At 45.5% G+C, this 18,344-nt stretch overlaps 1 long non-coding RNA gene across 1 annotated transcript in view; it reads left to right on the top strand.

The window, feature by feature from the left end:
- The first annotated feature begins 7,676 nt into the window (after nucleotides 1-7,676).
- LOC146192384 (uncharacterized) overlaps nucleotides 7,677-18,344 on the top strand; it is an 81,022-nt gene continuing 70,354 nt past the window's right edge. Inside the window, exon 1 of the long non-coding RNA XR_014706400.1 lies at nucleotides 7,677-7,750. This is a non-coding gene — a long non-coding RNA (uncharacterized LOC146192384). The remainder of the gene's footprint in view (nucleotides 7,751-18,344) is intronic.

Here is an 18,344-nt window from a genome sequence, read left to right as displayed (position 1 = left end):
AGATAAATAAAAAGTTTCTAAACTGAAGGTGCTCTGTCTTGTCATACATGCATGCACCGGTGATTGGAGCGCAGTCGACCGAAGCTAGCATATCCGCGGCGGGCCAGGGTGACCAGCCTGTGAATAAAACGTTTCTCTCAGAGGTTTAGTGGTTATTCCTTTGAAATTCGTTCATATGGATCAGCAGTCAATCTTGAGGCAGTAATTTGCTCTCCCAAGGAGCATTTCTCAGTATAAATAGTTAATCATGATGGAGTAATATTTGCGCTCCCAGTTAGGACCAGCTGTTAGTCCATAAGGGAGCGACATGTGCTCTACTTACGATCATTTTCGAGGACCAACTGTTAGTCTCTTTGAGAGCATCTGAAAAGGGCAACCTTTCTTCCTCATACAGTTTGTCCTTTGGAGACTAAAATGTTTATCCCGCTGCAGTTGGTCCCAAAAACGATTAACGGTTGTGACAAACTAGTTGGTCCCCAAGAGGACTAACCTTACTATTCCAGTTAGTTTTGTTTTTTTTCTTAGAGTCTACAAGGCGGTCTGATGACGCGAAAATAAATTGAGGAAACCCAAGGGTGAGGCTGAGATGCCCGAACAACCGAAGAACGGCTGGCAAAAAAAAAAAAGAAAACAAAAGTAACAGAAAAGAGACAGCGATGAGCCGCAAGAGAAGTCTCCGCCTTCGGGACTGTACAACAGCCAATGTAAGTGATTTCCGAGAGAACGGCTAAGGGCGTAATTTTATAAGTAATAAGGCTTTTGCATGCCAACAAGGTATAATCAAGCTAAACTATGAGCAATTTTTTTATTCTGTCGCGACGCCGAAATTAGGATAATTTCAATGATAATAGAGTGCGCCGCCCAAGCGACACAAAGCGCAGAAATGTATTTAAACATAGTGCTAGGCCAATTGGCGAACGTTTAGCTATAGCTCAAGAATCTTCCTTTCTGAGTGTTTATGAGCTCGCTACCTGTTACGCGGACAATTATGTGGATGTCGTATCAAGGACAATAATGTGCGCCTAATATATATGATGCTGTATGATGCAGTAAAATGTGATTTGTGATGTTTATCACTTTCTCACATCGATGTAGAGGCGCGACCACTTCAATTTCAATGCCATGAACATTGCTCAGTGCGGCCAGAGTTCGCGCCTCGATGCAAACGCAATGGCGGCGCTGGCATCAAGGCACCCTAGGCCAGCATAAAGCCCACAGCCTATACTATGGTTTGGTTTGGTTTGTGGGGGGGGGGGGGGGGGGGGGGGGGGGGGGGGGGGGGGGTTAACGTCCCAAAGCAACTCAGGCTATGAGAGACGCCGTAGTGGAGGACTCCGGAAATTTCTACCACCTGGGGTTCTTACTGACATCGTACAGCACACGGGCGCCTTGCTTCTCGCCTACAGCGAAAAGCTGCCGTCGTGGCCGGGATTCGATCCCGTGTCCTTGCGAACAGTAGTCGAGCGCCGTAACCATGGGTTAAATTAAAGCTGTGCCAGAGTTGCGAGAAGGTGCCGCGTAAAGAACCGAATTGTGCAGCGAAGCCATACGTCGTTTTTGCAGGAGCCGATCAGACAGCCGACTGAAAATCAGTCGGGAAGGAATTACTTTGGTTGTCTAAATCGAAATAAGTCACCGTCGCTACAGCGGCGGCTCCGCTGAACCACCAGAACCGCGTCTGCTATGGGGTGAAGGTACCGTTGCTCTCGCTTTCCGCACCCAAATCGTGAATCGAACAGACTTCTTGACTACGCTTGGCGCTGTGCAGTCTTTGGGATGGCGGTGGCTGCTTCACCTTGTATTTTAATTTTTTTCGTTCGATCAGTGGGAGTAAAGAATCTCTGGATAACTTTGTCTCCTGCGTGAGTCAAGGTTGCCTACTGTTTGGCACTATATCTCAAACTAGCTGCTCAGGTGCATCAAGCTGAGCACCCAGAATATTCTATTGACTACCGTGATTGTTTGAACTCGATGAGAACCAAGCTGTGAGCTGACGAGCTCAAAGATTTACGCCCCAAAGCTTTTGACATTTGGGGCGTGATACAGCACCTTGGAAGATATATTCTCAGTTCATTAATAATCTGAATGCAGAAGGAAGTGAGTAGTTAGTCGATTTCAGAGAATTTGTTTAAAAACATCCTGGCCTTGTCAGATAGGACCACGGCCTTCGTGCGCAAGGAAATTTCTCTGACGTATACGCCGCCCAAACTGCTGTTCCCTCTCAAATATGTGTCTTCGTGCCCTTCATGAAACAACAGAAGAGAAGGTTTTATAATCATTCTTTTTCAGTTCATTTCGCACCGTCTAATCGGAGCACCAAACAATATGTGCGGCGAAGTGATCGTTATCAGGCTCTCTGGTTTCGTTTAAGGGTTTTAATGTCTCGCAGAGACACAAGTATTTGAGACGCTGTATGGTACAGCTCCCGAATTTCGACTGCGCGGACTTCAACGAACATTTATAATGCACAGTACACGGGTGTCTAGCATTTTGCCTCCATTGAAATGTGACCGCCACGGCCAGGTTCAAACCCGCTTCGTCTGAGACGGCAGTTAAGCCCCATAACCACTGAGCCCCCGAGGTGGTTGTTCAACAAAATGTAGAATTTCAGTTATTAAGTTTCAGGGCGATGAGGCAGTTATAAAATCACGAATACTTTAGATCCGAATAAAATGTGCATTCAGCTCGCTTTGAGCTGATAAGCGGAGCGGAACCCTTTTTCTTCAGTCATTCAGTAGTTTCATTACCCGAAGGTGCGCATTGTCACGCGGCTAAAACTACGGCAGTACTGCTTCGATATTTTGCAACTTCGCTCAAAAATAAGCGTGTTTATTGCTGACGTTTTAGGTCATACGCGGCTAAACTCTTAAGCACTGCATTCTTTTTGTCAAATATTCACAGAACAGTTGACTTTGTTTCGGGCGCGATGTGCTTATTTTCCAATCGTCAACCGCATTAGTCAATCGCACAGGGACGAAGGACGCATTGAAGATATCCCTCGGCAGCCCCGTGGCCAAGTGACTAGAGAAGACATGACGATTTTAGCTGCGATAGCATACCAAACAACCTTTTCTGTCCGGGGAGTGCAGGTTGAGCTCGCACTTTACCATGTTTCGACTACAATAGTCAAGCGCCTCCTCAATGAGACAGGGCTGAAAAACATAAAAGCTTTTAGAAAGCCGATTCTGCATGCAGAGCACAAGACGATGTGGTTCCAATTTCATCCAGATCATACTGACTGGTCCGTTATTGATTGAAATCATGTGGACCTTACAGATGAGTCTATATTCACGACATGGCGGGATCAAAGAACAAGAGTTTGACACCCCTATGGCACAGGGTATCTGGCAGGGGTCGTAACGTGTGCTAATACGACGGTCTGAGTTTACCTGCGGCAACTTCCACACAAACATTGTAGTCAGGAGTGGAGCTGAGGTCCTGTAACTGCGTACTTATCTACAAAAATGGAGTCGTGGAATTTGGTGATCCATTTGGCCTACAATGGCGACATACGAAGCAAATGGGCTTTTAAAACATATGTTCTACTACTCGAGGGCCGTAGCTCATATATCAACTGCCTATCCTGCTTTGATCTTTACGCCTGGATTAATTTACCCATGGCGTCGAAAACACCTGCTTCTTTTCTTGCTTCACACGTCCGTCTGCTCGAACATTAGTTTCAATATTACGTTCCTAGGCCTTTTCAAGCTTCTAAAACCTCTATTTTCGGTTCTATAGGCACTGTAGTTTTCGGATACGGTGTCGTCGTTATGATGCGGGTGATTTCGCTCTACAAACGGCCGCTTTATTTTGTTCTAAAAGAGCATTTTAAATGAACCACAACACCTACAAGGTAATGCAAATAGCAAGTACTTACAATGTTTGTACTTCGGTGCTTCGTCATAATTGCGCCAAGGCTAAGGGAAGCATATCACCTATAGGCGTTAACTTTTCCGCAAGTGCATACCTGAGTTCAAAGAGTAGCTGCGAGTGGACGAAGTAGGGTGACTTTTTTTGGTGGTGGATGGGGGGAGCAATCACAAATGCTGGTTTCGGGGCCCTTGTCAGTATACAGGGCCGTTTCACAGCCGACAGCTACTGGTCTATTCGTGAAGGCGTTGAGTTTTATTCCTTATTGCTGAAGAGTTTCCGCAACATAATTTCATACTCCAGCAAGACCGCTCTCTAATACACATTTTGATGCTGGCTTCCTCTTTCCTACGGTTACATAGAATCGTGGTGCTGGAATAGCCACCGCAATTCCCGGACCTGAACATTATTGAGAGCTTGTGGGGCGACATAAAATCTGCGTTGTACTCCCAAAACGTACAGTGCTTGTCAGCTGACGATCAGTGGTCCGCAGTTCCAGACCGCTGGAAAACCTCAGGGCTAACTCCGTGCTGTGCAGCACATTGTACGCATCTCTTCTGGGAAAGATGACAGCCATGATTGAAAGCTGGCGGCGACTCGACTCGCTTCTAAGCAATCAAAAGCGTTTCCTAGGACATAACACCTGCGCTGTTAAATAAGTGCTGCTGACTCTTGACGTCTTGAGCAGCGCTCCTGGCTACCTTTTCTTGGCAGGCATGGTTAAAGCAGGTGCAAGCAAATTACTTGCTAATTCGCTTTCGCTCAGCTTGATGAAGAGTGCAGGAATGCGAATTCAAAGACATGACACTAGTTCCTTGGTTATTATTTTTTGTCTCGGATGTTGAAACTGTTCCGTGAATTCCTTTCTCATGTTTGCCTACAGGAAACTTAAAATAACAGCCCCCTTTCAGTTGAATTTTGGAAATTGTGTAATTTTCTTTCATGTTGAATTAAAAATATTTGTTATTTTCTGAATATATTTAATGCGGTGTGTTGTAACCCGTGTGTGCTAACTAGAGCTTTCATACATGCGTTTTATCAATGACTTTCAGTTGTTCAACCTTTGGGTCATGAAAACAATCGAATGAGTCGCGGGAATATTCTGGCTGTTCTGTAGCAAGCGCGGCTACAGCACGGAGCTTTGACTCATGAATGAAGCAAGGTTTACACATTTCAGCGTTTATTTACCTTACGTGATCGCGTGGAAAATAAACAAATAATTTGGTTTAACTTGGTGAACTCTGGTTCGACAAGAAAAAGCACCACCAACTTCACTTCCATTTTGATTTGACTTGGAGTTTGGGAGGTAATTTAGATTCAACCATCGTTTAACCCCGGTCAATTGGCTTAGGTATCAACTTTGGTTTAAATCGGCCAAGCCAAATTTCCGAGGTGACACGAGACCAATTTCGGTTATAGAATGGGCAAAACATTATGGCCACAACCGTGCTAGGATTCGGAGACGATTACTTTGCGCTAATTTTAACTTGTCATGATGTCACTCTTGCTAGGCAGCGGCACAAAAAACTGAAAATATTTGTGGCTGCTGCATTGTGCGCATAAGTACTTTTGCTCTAACACGAGAAGCCACAGCCACGCTGTCTCACTTGCTGCACAGAGTAAAGCGCAGTCATAAACTCTGCTCGACTTGCGATTTGCGCGCGGACAGCAACAGCAAGGACCATTTTACCGCAAAACAATCGCGCTTCGGCTAGGTAAGCGGAGCAGCCGCGCTCTATCAGACGACGTGGTCCAGGCCGCACCTACAGCTGTCACGGCGCCTGTGCGCTGTAGCTCCCCAAGCACCCACGAGTGGAGCTCCGCGGAACGCGGGCCGCACAGAACAATGTTAGTTGCGTTAAAGATGGAAGTGGTCGCACCTGTACATTAGGTGGTATGGCGACTAAGGCAAGAAAAATATTTACTCCGGCTTTCCTCAGCTAAGCCAGGCTGTGCAAGTGAAAGATTTGCTCTGCTTGCTTGTTCGGTATTGTTAAGCCAGGTTAGACTCACGCATGCCTGAACGTGGTTTAGGGAATAAAGGCTTGTTTAAGCATGGTCACCCATGGTTTCTATGGTTTAATGCTCCACTCATCTCTGGGAACGTCAAGGAAACGCAAGCGAAGCGACTCTTCCATGGCTGTCTGGGGATCTCAGGGGTTCGCAAGAGGAGATGCCAGGCGGCAAGCAAGATGGTTAGTGGCAACGGTGGAGGAAAACAGTATACAGGGGTAGCATTGTGTCAAGCAATATATATTTGTGGATATATGTATCGGTACGAATGAAGTTTGCCAGGTGTGTGCAGAAGTAGCAGGCGTCCGAAGTATAGACGAAGCAAGCGTCGCTGGTTCCGCGCGCCGCACGTGCGAAGAACTGGGGCGCCGGCTTCTTGGTTCGGCCGGCTTCTTGGTTCGGCGAAAACAGCTCTTAATTCGAAGAGTTTTGCTTGTGTATCGCAATAAACTATTTTTGAGTCTAAAAGGCAGCTAGATGGCGCGGCGCGTGCCATTAATAGGACGGTGGGTTGTTTTGTTTCTCTGTGCCAGCAGAAAATGCGCATATCCCACTTTTTCTAATTTAATTAGGCAATCAACGTGAATAGATTTGGTACAAGAAATAATGGCGACAAAATGCTGTTCCTGTCTCGTATAAGCACTAAGAATATAACAGTCCATTTTGCACGGGAAGCACATGATTGCGCAAACCTTCAGAAACCAGTTTTCTAGCTCGTCACGGTTAGCCAACCGCAATAGGATTCTCATTATCGGCGACAAATCTAGTTGGAACACGTCTCATGATATTTACCTAGAAGGACAATGGGAAAAACTGATCATCTTATTTGTCTAAAACACGACACAACTCAATTCCACCTTCATATTCTCTAGTACGAAGCGAACTACTCGATGATGCGAACATTATGAGCTATTGTAGCAGTTTTCGTATACGAGGAACACTTGTGCCCGATCTCTTCTGCATAGCAGGACTTTCTCGATAGCGGCTGATTTGTAGAAAACGATTTAATACAACCAAGGCCAAACCCATGTGAACGTGACATGACGTGACAACTGTTGCTGAAAACGCAACGTAGTTCACAATTCAAAGGGCGCTAATAAATTGCATGGTTACCAAGAACCAAATGCCTGATCGCGACTGCAATGAGACGCCGTAGTCATTTTCGTGGGAACAGCTTGAAGCCACCGAGGCATTGTACCCGCTACAGTGGTCCAGTGGCTTTGAATTAGGCTGCTAAATTGAAATCATGGGATTCAATCAATCAATCAATCAATTTCGATTTGTACATGCAAACTGGGGATGGTCAGAAAAATTTTGTGAATTATACACTGCTTGAAAAGAATCCCCACTTCTACAAGTCAGCAGCAGGCGGAAGCCAAGAACAACCGTTGGTAAAAAATTTATTGCAAGTGCATTTACAGAACAAGGATAGGAGGCTGTATTTCAATAGAGGACAGATATATTTAGGAGGTTGAGGAAATGTCAGCACATGTTACAAACTGCAGGTTGTACACGAATTATGTCGAAACTCTCCTCTGCAGCGCCCCTCATATATTCCCAAGTTGCTTGAAAGCGCAGTTAACAATTCATATTTCCTCTCGTGTGTTATTCTAAATTAATTCACCATTGTTATTAGCGCTTTGTGTAGAACCTAGATACAGAAGATAAACGCTGCTAATGGGAATGTAGAGAACATTATTATCAGGCGAAAAAGCTCTAAAATCTGCTTCCCTCAATCAAGTTATGTGAGGCTGTTCCATTCTTCATGAGGCAGTCGTATGCGTAGTTCGGCAAATAAATGAAAAATATGCTTAATGCGAACAGAGTCGAAAGGGCCATATTCCAGACAGAGAGACCATCGAGGGAGGTACGTGCCTTTGTAACAACTTAATTCCTCGCTCAATAATGACTAATCCCCACTTTCATACATTCGACACCAAACGCAGCGGCTTCCAGCTGCTTGCCGAAAACAGAAAGATACGCAAAAGTGCAACATATCACAGCTGGCTTGTGAAGCCGCGCGCCGTTACCCAAGTCGCACATGCGTCAATAGTACTTATTTGTTAAGCAAAGCCTGCTATATTCCGTATTCAGTAAATATGAGGTGCCATGACGCTCGTATATGTGTCGACCATTAAACAATAACATACAAATGACGCACGTTAAAAGAGGCCTCGTAAGCGGCTTTATATTGATAGCTGTCAGCAGTTGCTGCAGCCTACCGTTAAAGGAAAGGCTTACTCCTGTCAGGCACTTTATGCAAGCTAATGTGCTTTAGAAATCCTCATAAAAGGATTTTGTTAAATAGGAACATATATTTGCATACCTCTCATTGTGACATATGCTTTTGCCACTCATTACAGTTCGAGTCAGCTGTTATGTATTAAGGAATCCTGTTTGATCAGCATTTTTTCCTGGAAAAATCATGTCACGTACGTTTGCGGAGAGCTGAGGGCTGTTGCGGCTAAGATGTATTGCCTGCGAGAGAAAAGTCCTGTCAGCATTAGAAGAACTGTGTATAAGACTTTAGCCGAAGCAGTAATAACATGCCATGTCAGTTTATACGGTACATGTTCTGATTTTAAAAAACAAACTATTAACAGTGTAGTTAAAAGAATTGTCAACAGCATAACCTATGGAACAGAAACGGAACCAGCAGAGACGAAAGAAAAATACCCGTGTAGTTAAAAGAATTGTCAACAGCATAACCTATGGAACAGAAAGGTAACCAGCAGAGACGAAAGAAAAATATCGCATTCTAGAAAACTTCCTTCCAATACATGCGCTATTTAAATATACTGTGCTCACCCGCTATTACTTTTCAAACGCAATTAAGATATTAGTTAAAAAAGTTGTATCAATGCGCAAACCTGAGAGCTACAAATAAACCGAGGGTATTCACTAACTATGGAAAGAAAGCCAGAAATTATGATGTACTGGACACGTTTAATGAACTAAATGAAACACCCTATGGAACAAAATCACGAATCAAAATGCTGAAAAATCTAAGTAAGTGGTGTTTATCTTTGTATTGTGATGTGTTAGTTTTCACATGACGTTCTTTTTTTTTTCTTTGCCTAGTGATAAACTTGGTATTATGGTTTTGTTTGTGTGTGCGTGATTTTTTTTTCCTCAGTGATGAAATGTTCTAAAACATGCAAGACTGGCTGCCTGGTCATCTCACAAGCACTGCGTGCTTTGATTGACCAGCGCACCTTTATGTGTATTTCTGTTTGGAAATAGAAGTTGATTGATTGATTGATTGATTGATTGATTGATTGATTGATTGATTGATTGATTGATTGATTGATTGATTGATTGATTGATTGATTGATTGATTTGCCTGATTTCCAATCTGTCACTTCGGACATGCAGGAATGCAAGTAAACTTAAGATCGTTCAATTACTAGGGGCTAGAACATACATCATTAATCTGACTCCCGCATAATGTTTTCTATCTATTGCGCGCTAATGGTTTACAAAATCGCACTGCTCAATTAATTCTTGCTGTAGCCATTTGATTCAAGCGTTAGAGCAATATAACTTTATTTCGACCTTTGATCGTTGGTACTCGCCGTCGCAAAGCGAGCATTTTGCCGGTTTCGCAATGAATTTCTGCGTTGTCTCAACGGCCCCTAGACATCGCCCCCTTACTATACTTATATTACAACACACAACGCGTTCTTTTGTTATTGCTCGATCAATTACTAGAACTGGTTCGTTTCCAGAGTCATTTTTTCTCCAAACACTTATCGGCCTTCCTAACGCTTCTATCACCGTTTACGATGGCTGTGATATCTCGTTAGCAAACATTTTTTCTCATTATTTGCAATCGCACCTCTTATATAGTACCTTGAAGAGGTCTTGAGGGTGGAAAAAGAGATGAAGGGACCAATCAACAAAATATAAAAATGTAACAGCGGGTATATTTGACTTGTAAATCGGGGGCTGTATTTGTCAAGAAACAAAATGCAGATGTGGACGCGTCCTGTAAAATCTGGAAAGAAGAGAGAAACCGTGGGAGGCAGAGATGTTTCCTGCCGCAAAGTGTACCTACAACGCGAATGAAGAGAGCGGCCGCGCCCATAACACCGGGAACAGAGCAAAAAAAAAAAAAAAAAAGACAAGTCGGGAGATCGAAGAGAGCAGGAAGATTCCTTATGCCATTCGTGAGTGTCACTATATGGCGCTGCTGGCCCTATAACCGCGTGCCCCGCTGTTACGCTGAAACAAAGGCACAACGGTTAAAAGCTACCCGACGTTGCTCTAGACGGAGACGGTGCCACACGCTGCCCAGAAAACAGCTGAGGACAACGTACAACCGTATTCGCACTACCGCTGTGTCTTATTGGTTAGAAAGCTCGACTAGGGGTCCCGAGGGCGAGGGTTCGAACTCATCCGTGTCAGTCGCCTTTCGAATGGAGGCGAACAGCAACGCGCCAGTGTGGCGTGACGTGTGACGTAAGTGCACGTTCAAGAACCACAGGTAGTCGAAATCATTTGGAGCTCTCGACTACGGCGTACGTCATAGCTTGAGTGCCTTCGAGACGTTTTACATCATAAACCAAACAATAATACCGTGATGAATAGATAATTATACAAGAATAACTGAAAAGAAAGAAAACGCACACAAGTATAATGCCGCAGAAAAATGGCCGGCAAGAGAACAAGCCGCTGCCACAATAACTCAAACATGACAGTAAGCAAAAAGCATGCATTCAAAGCGCGGAGCAATGGTATTTCAAGTGTCATAAAAATGGCAAAGGAATGAGAATAAAAAGGGCCAAGAACTATTTCGAAACGGTATACACTGCTCAAAAATGTGGGCACGAAAGTTTCTCAATGATTTCTGGATACCTCTTTAAGATGGCATCCAGTTTAGGAATCAAATATTATTCAGATATTTCGCAGTCACAATATAATTTTAACAGCTCTCAAGCGCGTTGCCTTCACTTGGCTTTTCCCTTTTGGGTGCCCTTGCAAGAATTTCAGTGGCACAGCATGCTGATAGCATATAGCAGTCGTCAATTCTTAAAGGGCGCTAACAACATGAAAAACCTACTTATTATAACACGCTTGCAAATCTTTGAGAAATATACACGAGTAAAAGAATTTTGCGTTCATTATCCAGCACTACGTCCAAATGAGCTAGAGGGCAATGTGTAAATGTAGATAAAAGTATGGCAATATATTTATGGCTATGCTCGACCGGAGTTTCCGAACAGTTTCTTATATTTAGTTTAGTTTATGGGGTCTACCAAGCGACTAAGGTTGTGAGGGATGCTATAGTGGAGGGCCCTGCAAAATTTTGACCACATGGAGTTCTTTTACGCGCACGACGTGTCGCACAGCATACGGATAACTATCCGTTTCGGCTTTTAAACGCAGTCGTCGGCGGTCGGGTACGGACCAGCGTACTCCGGCACTCTAGTCGGGCATCGTAACTACTGCATTCATTCATTTTTATTTTATTACCTTAAAGACCCCTCGAGGGGTATTACGTAAGGGGCGGGATGAGCAGAAAAGGTACTAGACAATGTAGTATGTGATCATGTAAAAAATGTTGTTTAGATTGCTAGCAAACAATAAAGGGCAGGTGATGTCGACGACATGCTGGGGAAGGCCGTTCCAGTCTTTAGCTGCACGTGGGAAGGAGGAGGCTGAAAAAGTAACAGTTCGGGCACGTGGGCGAAAAACGTGAAGGATGTGGTTAGTGCGGTGGGAATTGTAAGATGCTGGCGTGATGTAGGGGGCACGGTTAAGTGATGAGTGAGAGAATTTGTGGTACAGTGATAGCGTGGCTATGCGACGACGAACGGAAAGTGGCGATAGTGCTGATTTAGCTTTTAGAGCTGAAACACTGACGTCGTACGAGTAAGAAAAATGAATGAGCCTTGTAGCGCGGTTTTGAACGGCTTCTAGATCGTTTATGAGGTTAATATGATGCGGGTCCCATATGGCGGATGCATATTCAAGTTTAGGCCGAACGAGTGACTTGTAGGCGAGCAATTTCACGTGAAGCGAGGTGAGGCGAAGGTGACGTTTAAGAAATCCCAGAGTTTTGTTAGCAGATGATATCACGTTAGCAACATGTGCATTCCTTGTTAGGTCATTAGATAATGTGACGCCTAAGTACTTGAAAGATAATACAGATTCTATGGACTCTTTAGTGATTTTGTAATGGAAGGCATGACTCTTTTTGCGACAGATAATGGAAAGAAGCTTGCATTTGGTAGGAATCAGGGTCATAAGCCAATTTTCGCACCACTGTTCAATTTGGTTAAGGTCCTGCTGGAGGGCTTTTTGATCAGTTATGTTTGTTACTTGGCGGTAAATTACGCAGTCGTCAGCGAACATTCGAATTTGGCAGTATACATACAGTTTGAGATCGTTCATATATGTTAAAAACAGTAGGGGCGCAAAAACGGAGCCTTATGGGATGCCGGATGTTACAGGGAGAGGGTTGGAAGAGTGGTTGTTTAAAATGACTGACTGAAAACGATTTGTTAAGAAGGCCTTGATCCAGTTTAGCACATTAGGATGTAAGTTTAGAATAGAAAGTTTTTGTATTAATCGCTGATGTAGAACTTTATCAAATGCTTTAGCGTAATCCAGAAAGATGGCGTCAACTTGAAGGTTAGAGTCCAGGTCAGCATGTAAGTCGTTGAGGAACAGGGCTAGCTGTGTTTCGCATGAATACCCCTTGCGGAAACCGTGTTGGGATGGATGGAAGAAATTGTTAGAGTTTAAGAAGTCCATTACCTAAGAGTATATGCCATGCTCCATGATCTTGCAGGGGACGCTAGTTAGAGAAATAGGACGGTAGTTTAGGGGGGAATTTTCGTCACCTGATTTGTAGAGTGGAACGACCTTCCTAAATTTCCAGTTTTCCGGAATGAGACCTGTAGAGAGTGATTGCGAGAATAATTATTATAGATACACTGTACTAATGCACTTCGTGTTTTTTAGTAGTTTAGTGTTTATCTCGTCGAGACCGGCTGGCGAGGAAAGTTTCATTTTCTCAATTAAAGACGAGATGCCGGTTGAAGACAAAGTTATTGCGTCCATCGCTGAGGTGGCTTAGTACGAGGTATCCTTGGAGGCGGGTGGCACTCCTGGGTGAAAATTGACGAGAACTCCGTATTGAACATGTGTGCAAATTCTGTGTCGGAGGCTTGAATACCGGATGCATGAGTGAGGGTTATTCAGTGTGATGGTGCGGGATTGATAACGCGGCAAACTTTTTGGGGGTTATCGCATAGCATGCGCGGTAAGTCGCTATTAAAAAATGCGTGTTTAGCATTGGTAGAGAAGTCAAGTGTTTTTTTTTTGGCTAAAAAGTATTTCTCCCACGCTTCGGAACTGCTTTTGAATTTGGCAGCGCTAAAAAGCCACTTCGTTTTATTCTCGAGTCTTTTTAGCGTCTTAGGAAACCAGGGTTGTAGAGCGATTGTCACGAAAAGTTATTCCAGGGATAAATTTTTGTGTTAGTTCGTGGAGTTTATCTTTTAATATTACCTAATTCTCGTTAACAGATCTCTGGTTACAGCCGGCTTCGAAGAGTGGGAAAAAAATGCTAGGTTCATGATTAATGGCATTGTAGTTACCCTTGTCATAGAGGGTGATTGTTTTCTTTTGCATTTCATGGCGCTCGGTGCAGAAGGAAAAATCTGCTTGAATGACTTTATGTTCGCTAATAAGCTCTAAGTATGCAATGGATGACAAACTGTCAGGGTGAGAGCTTCGTATTAAACCTAAAATGTCGCTCGAATCGCCTGCGATGTGTGTTGGGTTACTAGTTGGTAAAGATTAAAGTTCAAGCAAACATTTAAAAAATCTCATGAATCTACACTGATCGGCTGTGAATGAGCGCGGTTGAGCCAGTTTATTTCTGGATAGTTAAAATCACCAAATAGAAGAATATGCGCGTTCGGATAAGAGGTCATGAGCTGGTTGAGCATATTGTTGAGTTCGCGGGAAAAGTTTGGGCTTGCATGCGGAGCCTATAACACACGCCGATTATGCCTTAGTGCTGTGAAGTACGGCACAAAAGCCACAGTATCTCTAAGTTAGATGGTAGGGGGATGGGTGAACAAGATAATTCCGGTCCAGCAGCGATCAGTACACTACCCCCTCGAGAATCTGTGCGGTCCTTTCGATAAGCAGAAAAATTTTGGCAAATCGGCAATAACTTCAGCATCAGTGATATGAATAGTAAGCCAGGTTTCAGTTAACAAGAGCATACTGCTGTTAGATGATGTGACTAAGCTAGACACGCGTTCTCGTTTCGGCATAAAACTGCGAATATTAGTTAAGGTTACAGAGAACGAAATATGATTATTCGGTGAAGTACAGGGACGGGTATTGATTACTTTTCCTACAATGTGCTACAATGTGGCTACGCGCGGTTTGGGCAGAACGAGAGAAGTCTTCGCCGATGCTATAGGATGTGTTCTTTAGTTTCCAGGCATTTGAAAGAATATTGCCTTTAGATTTGTAGGACGTGAATTTGACTATTATTGGGCGACAGCGGTCGTCAGACTGGCTTTCAAGACGATGTGTGCGTTCTATTTCTTTAGGGTCGATTGATATGTTAAGGCGATCCTGGCAGTGACGAATGATTTTTTTTTTCCTCAGCATATGTTTCGATCGTATTGGTGTCTTCAAGGCCATAAAATATTAGATTGTTCCGCCGAGATTGATTTTCAGCGTCGTCTAGGCGTGTTTCTAATGCAGAGACTAAGCAGGCTGTCTGGGCGGCGTTAGTTCGGATAGTATAAAGGTCTGTTTGTAAGGTTCTTAGGGTTTGGTAGTGGTTCTCGAGGTCGGTCATTCTTTCGTTCAGATTAGAGATGGTTTGGTTTGTCACTAGTAGTTGGTTTTTTAGTTCGCCCACCTCGGCGATGAGTTGGGGTTGACTGGCTGACATTTTTTGCAGCTCGGCAAGAATGGTGTCAGAACCAGGACCGGATTTAGTTTCAATATCACCAGATAACAACAACAAAAGGGAGCGGGCAAAATCGGCAACGATAGCACTCAGACAGTATAGGCTTGCAAGCTGCACTAAGAAGTAGTTACTAGTTGTCTTTGCGAATAGGCTATATTGGTGCACCAACCTGCATTGTCAGGAAGAGCGGATTAATGGTCTTTGCCATGGCACAGCCACCAAGCCCACGAAGTGTCGTTGACGGACGCTGCGGTTTTATAGTTGAAGATGGTGATGTCGACTGTGATGGGGAGATCCAGGAGACAGCGAGGGTTGGGCAGAACCATGGCGGTGTGTCGACGGCAGCGGTGACGTTGACGTAGCCAGCCTCAAATCCGCCGCAGCCAAAATGAATCGCAGGTAGGGATGAGGAACCTGACTGCGCAGTCGTCAGGCCAGGCAGAAAAGCAGCGACGATCGTGACAAATTGCAGTAATACGCAAAGTTGAGCTAGTTGGTGCATGATTGCTAATTACAAGCGCTGCGACAGAGAACAACAACGAGTCAGTACAGTCACCGTTCGCGGCTTTATCTAGAAGTTTATTCGCTTCCTTTAAATTGAGCGTTGACGGGTGCGACGGGCATTCTTAGCTCAACGACCGGTGTGCATGTTTGTTGTCATCGCCGCCGCCGATTATCTCAGTTCTTTGCGGGCGCGAGCGAGTCCAATAAAGACTTAATTACAGTGCTACACACCTACCTGTCTGTTCATTTGTGGCCTACGGCATTGCCACCACCACTTCACATCTAGTGGAGGTGCTGCCCTTGATCCTTCAAGCGAAGACCTCAGCCTTGTTCCTGTCGCCGTGGGGGACCAGGCTACAGGTAACCTAGCCAGCCGCCGATTTCAAGGACTCCAACTCGAACACGGTCTGCTGCCTTACCCCGTTCGACACCGGAAGGAATCAACTTTGGAAATGACCCAGTCAACTGCACCGGTTGTCTTCGTGCAGCCCCTGGAGTCCCCAACTTCCAAGGACTGCCCAATGAGGATGCGAAAGGCTGAATGTACCTTTTCGATCGTGTGCCAGAATTCAACGGCTGGAAAGACGTTGCGAAACTCAGGCATGTCTATTTTGCTCTATAAGGTCATGCCCGAGTCTGGTTCGAAAATCACGAGAGTTCTTTGAAGGATTGAAAGACGTTTAAAGCGGAGTTTTTGATGGCCTTTGCAAGTTCCGTCCGAATCAAAAGAGCTCAGGCTTCCTCCAATTAAGGATTCAACTCCATAATATCGAGTCAGTCCTCGCTTGCTTAGAGGAAATGATGCGCCTATTTCGACGCGCAGACCCTGAAATGACCGAGGAAAAGTTTGCATTGTTTAATGCGAGGAGTAAAAGAATCCATTTTCGTGTGCCTCGTGGGAAACCTACCCCAAACCGTGGCTGAATTCGAACAAGAAGCATCCTCAATAGAGTGAACTCTATAGATACCCGCACTCGACAGTACAACCGGCCTCTTCAAGCGCTCTGTGCAAACTGTGACGCTGCAGCTACATGTGGTCATAACCTCCGCGAGATTATCCCTGAGGTTATTCGAGCAACGCTACGCCAACTCCTCCCATCGCGGACGCAGCCGCAGTTAGCGTCGCTCGCGGACGTCATCCGTGAGGAAGTCCAACAGGCACTGGGCGTTCATGAAGCAGCGGCTCTGATGGCTCCAGTGCAAGAAGCAGCAGTGATGAACTATGCTGCCTCTCTACGTCGTCCTGCACCCCGTCGCGACCTTCCAAGCTCTGGCCGCAACAGTCCTCTTCTCGAAAGCCGCCCCTTGGTCCCTGCCCGCCAAGCCTACGCACGACCTCAGGAAGTGCGACGCCTGATGGACGGCACACAACCGCCCACTCTACTCCCATTGCGGTGAGGCTGGCCACATCATACACCCCTGCCCATACAGACGCATCGGCCTGCGCGGCTTTGACATCGACGCCCCTCGGCCCCGTCCTTGTCGATGACTCAAATGAACAGTCTGTGAGTGCACTGAAGAAACACTTTACGTTGTATTCTTCTCTTCGAACATTGAAGACCACCTGAGAAGGATTCGAATGATATTTACGCAACAACGTCCTCGGGTTTAACATTAAGCCGAGAAGTGTCGCTTCGCCTACGAAGAGACATTGTTTCAGGGTCAGCAAGAAGGGAGTTCACCTCTACCCACAGAAAACAGCTGCGATCGCACAGTTTCCACAGCCCGGTGACAAGAAAGCAGTGCGCCAATTTCACGGACTGCACGCTTATTACTGACAATTCGTCAGTAACGTTTCGCGCCTCGTCGAACCTATGACGCAGCTTACAGAGGCAGACATGTAATTTCAATGGGAAGCAAGCGGAAGCCTTCAAGCAACTTAAGCGCTGCCTACAGCTCCCTGCAGTGCTAGGACACTTTGATGAGAACGCTTTGACAGATACATACCAATGCGTGCAGTCTAGGCCTAGGCGCCGTTCTCATTCAGATGAATGCCGGACAGGAGAACGTAATTGCCTACGCTAGTAGGTCCCTCTCGAAAGACGGAGCCAATTACTCGACGACCGAGAAGTGCCTCGCGATCATCTGGACCTGTACTTATACGGTGGTGGTGGTGAACTCTTTTATTGCGCCCAAAAATAGGCGACCAGTCAAAGGATCGGTTGCGCTGGCTTAGAGGAGGTCGGCGGTGATCCCTTGGGCTGTTGCGGCCTCCACCGCGCGCTGGATAAGACAGTGTTGGTCTGCTGGCTCGGAAGTACGCAGGAGAAACTCCCATGTCTCTGGGGCGTTTAAGTTGTGTTGTGTGTGCAGTTCCACGCCATGTGTATGAGAGAGGCCGGAGTTGAGCAGTGTTTAAACATGGGGGCTATCTCATCCGGAAAGATCCAGCTGTATAAGAGGGGGTTTGGGAAGCACCCAGTTTTGTAGTTTGCGCCATTGGACCGCCTCGCGCCTTGGCGTCTTGTTATACAGCGGTGTACGGGAGGATATGTGCATCTTTGGTGTCTGTAGTGCTGGAGTATGTCCGTGTACGGGGTGAGTAGAGAAGCGCGTGAGATATTAGTGTAAGCGGACGAAGGGTGGCTGATCACACTCTCGGCTCGGCAGCTGAGATCTCGAGCGAGAGTGTGCGCCTAGGCCTACTTATACGGCCGACCATTCAAGGTAGTAAGCGATCAACACGCGCTCTGCTGGCTGGCAAATTTGAAAGACCCCTCCGATTGGCTTGCCCTATGGAGCCTTCGTCTTGGAGCCTACGTCTTGTATAATTCGACATCACAGTCATCTGCAAGTCAGTCCGCAAGCACTCTGATGCAGACTGCTTGCCATGTGTCTCTGTTGATGCGCCAGTGAAAGAAGACGACAGAGACGCCTTTTTGGTACCGGTGTCACCCGTTAATAATTATGGGGGTATTATTAACGATGCGCCCTTAACGGTGCGCACACTCCCAGACACCCTTTGAGTGAGTGGGGGTAGCTGTTCCGGTCGCAAAGGAGATGCCCTGGA

The sequence above is a fragment of the Amblyomma maculatum genome, chromosome 4, assembly GCF_055883805.1.
Source record: "Amblyomma maculatum isolate TAMU_Amacu chromosome 4, ASM5588380v1, whole genome shotgun sequence".
NCBI classification, from domain to species: Eukaryota; Metazoa; Arthropoda; class Arachnida; order Ixodida; family Ixodidae; genus Amblyomma; species Amblyomma maculatum.
This window is presented reverse-complemented; position numbering and strand designations above follow the sequence as displayed.